Source organism: Vombatus ursinus, unplaced genomic scaffold (genome assembly GCF_900497805.2).
Source record: "Vombatus ursinus unplaced genomic scaffold, bare-nosed wombat genome assembly UNPS02000582.1, whole genome shotgun sequence".
Lineage (NCBI taxonomy): Eukaryota > Metazoa > Chordata > Mammalia > Diprotodontia > Vombatidae > Vombatus > Vombatus ursinus.
In genome coordinates, this window is record NW_020940360.1 from 9,918,271 (window position 1) to 9,921,818 (window position 3,548).

The 3,548-nt window shown below is 42.1% G+C and overlaps 1 pseudogene; it reads right to left on the reverse strand.

Moving 5' to 3' along the window:
- Positions 1 to 517: 517 nt before the first annotated feature.
- LOC114037425 lies at positions 518 to 1,223 on the reverse strand (annotated as a pseudogene).
- Between the last annotated feature and the right edge of the window lie 2,325 nt (positions 1,224 to 3,548).

Sequence of the window (3,548 nt, forward strand, 5' to 3'; positions counted from 1 at the left end):
TCTCTCTCTCTCTCTCTCTCTCTCTCTCTCTCTCTCTCTCTCTCTCTAGCTAAGACATCTTGTTCTTCAATCCACTCATCCCAGGGATCAAGTAGGTATAGAAAAGGAAGAGTCTGCTCCCACTTTAAGAGATTATTGTAGTTCAGTTCCTATTCTATCTTCTCAATAAATATCCCTGTGTAAAAGCTAATTAATGTTAACTGGTAAATGGATATTGGGAAGATTATAACTGGTTGATCGATATCAGATAATACACCAGATGGGGGCCTATAAGTAACTTCCAAACCAATTAGGGTTACCCATAGAATCTTTTTTTTTTTTTTGGTGTAAATGGAACTTTTATTCCTAACTCCTCACTTCCTTTCCTGGAGAAAACCACTTTATATTTCCAGTCTAATCTAATCTAATAGTGGCAAGAAGTTGATAAAACTGGTGGTAACATTCCTGAGGAAGGGGAAGGGGGAGAGGGAGAAAGAGCTGAGATTTCTTTGACCAAATACAGAGAGCCTCAGAGCAGTCATCCACACGTCTGCTCTTGAGTCATGTGTCCCGTTCCATTGAGAGGGAACAGCAATGTGACAAAGATTGGAGCCACTGGACCAAAAAAAAAAAAAAAACCAGCAATGGGAACTTCAATATTGTCCTACCCTTCCAGGGGAGCACCTCAGAATCTGCTCTCAAATACTTTCCACTCAGGAGGTCAGGACCTCCTGAAGGTCCCTCCTCAGGCCCTACTTCTACCTCCCTGCCAATGTCCTGAGGCCCCGGGGGCCCCACCTCTTAGGCTGAGGGGTATGTTGGGGGGGGTTGGGGTAAAAGTTGTCCCAGACCAGAAGGAGCACCCTCATTGGGGCCCAAGGGGTCCTTGCTGAGCAGAAGCCACACAGCTGGCACATGTCAGTGTACAGTAAGTGGGTCCAGACCAGCCTCGGGCACTATAGGGACCCTAGCATCCTCTGTCTGCTGGAAGTACAGTTTGATGAGCTGATGCAGACCAGGCAGGTGGTCTCTGCATAGGTTACAGCTTTGCCTGTGGCACGGCCTGCACCACTGCACGTATTCGTCAGGTGAATATGCTTTCCAGCCAGCCCAATACAATGCCAAAGAGGTTACGGATCTTGCTGCCATCCTGGACCACCATTTCCAAGATATCTGGAGGCCGACTTGGCACTAGGGGGGACCAGTGTTTTGTCTACAGAGTTTGCCTTCTGGTAATTCTCCATGGCTGGTCCAGGGACCTTCACTGTGCCTCTGCCTCCTCCCGCCACCGAGGACCTCTCACTCTGGGGAAACAAGATGTTACCCATAGAATCTTGAAGAAGAAGTAGCTAACTGAGCTCTAAGGACCCAACCTTGTAGCCCAAGTACAGTTTGAGAGAGCACAGAACCTATGTTCTAGATATGTAAAAAGTTTTGTAAGCACTGAAATGCTATACAAATGTTAATTATCATGAGTGTATGTATCGACATGATTCTTGTCCTTCCTACTACGTATTACTGAATTATTTAATTCAATTCAACAAATATTTATTAAACCCTTATGATATAATAGGTACATAGGTCCATCTAGCAAATGGGATAACAAAGACAAAAAAATCTCTGCCCTCAAGGAACTTACATGGGTGAGGAGGGTATCCAATATATAGGTAGATAGTACCATTCAACTTCCATTTGACTCCCTGATAAGCCTAGACCCTGTGATCAGCCACTTCCGTGCTCTCTTCACTAATACCATAGTCTTACTCACCTCTTAATCTTCTAGATTGTTTGTACTAATCCCCAACATTGTATCTTTCTCACTATCTGCTTTTATTCTACCTTCTCAAGTTGCAGTGTTAGAAAGCCATGTAGCCATCTTGACTAAACCCACTACTAATTCACTGATTCCTACCAAATCCTTACTGTTGCATAGCAGTACCTAAAATCTTTTCTTACTGATCTCCTATCATACTCTCCACATAAAGCTATTTTAATCCTTGCCCACTCACACTACCTACTTAGCTCACATTCTCAGCAAATTTTTCTTAATTTACTGAGAAGATCATGTTATGATAGCCATACAAAGTTATAATGAAGAGTAAGCCTACCCAGACAGGAATCAGTTCAAACCCAAGGATGCAAAAGTTTCATAAAAGCATCCAAGGATTCTGTGAGGACTGTTCTTCACTTTTCTTCCCAGCTTCCAAGGAACTTGTATTCTATTGTAATCTGGACATTTTGTTCTTAAGCAAAAACGTATTCTCTCCCCTTGCTGGGCTCTTAAAAATGTCCTGCTCTGTTAGCTTTATCCTCATTACACACCAATATACACATATCCCTCATGTGCATGAGGGAGAAGAATATGAGAAACTGTACTGTATTGGAAATGTAGCTGACTGTCTTCAAATGATATTTTCATCACAGATTCAACCTTTAATGGAATATTGACACCTACATGAACAATGCATAAGACAAGACACCAGGCATATAGAGAGAGACACACAGGCACACAAACTCTCCCTGTGAACAACAAAAGAGACATAAAGACATATTTATATCAAGAAAATTTCTCCTTGAGAAATTCAGAGAAAAGGCAGCAAGAACTCTAAATTTGGAGTCAAAGGATGTATGTAAAGGATATAATAATAGCTAACATTTAGATAGCGCTTTAAAGCTTGCACTTTACATAGGACTATAAATCTGGAGCTGAAAAGGACCTCAGAGACCATATAGTCCAACTCCACCATTTTATTTTGATGAAGACTCAGAGAGACAATGGGAAACAATGTGACTTAACCAAGGTCATATAGGTAGCAAGCATCAGAAGTAGTATCTAAACCCAGGTCTTTTGACTCCAGAGCCAGTGTTCTTTCCATAGTACCTAGTGATTCCCTACAAATTGTGTCATTTTATTTGATCCTCATAACAATCTTATGAAACAGGTACTGTATTTTACAAATGAAGAAACTGAGGCTGAGAGGTCTAATGATTTTCCCAGGTCACAAGGTTACTAAATTTCTGAGATAAGATTCTAACTCAGGTCTTCTCAAATTCCAAATGTAACACTCAATCTGCTATCCCACCTAGATGCCTCAAACACTGCCTCCATCAGCTTGTGACCTTCCCTTAACCTGTCTCAGACTCAGATTTTTCATCTGTATAATGAAGGGATTGCACTACATGACCTCCAAGGTCCCTTTCAGTTTTTTATCTATGAGCCTATCAGTAGCAACCCTTCCCACACCCTCAAAGCTAATCTCTATTCTAATCTTCCTCTATGAACAATCCAAAGTCCTAAAAGGCACAAAAATGAGCTTCTTTAATAAACTTCACGCCTTTCCTCTGCCTTATCTACCCCAGTAACATTGTTAAGCAAAGGTGCGATGATGCAATCTCTCAGAAGCAAAGGGATTGGTACTGTTCATTTCCTCGGTGCTGAACCACTCAGAATTACTCTGTTTTGCTACCTCCACTGCAAGTTCTCCTGTAGAGGAACCCAGGGACTGCAGTACTGCAGCAACCACTTAAAATGCTGCAGGAATGCCACAGGGCCAGCTATGCTCTGGGGA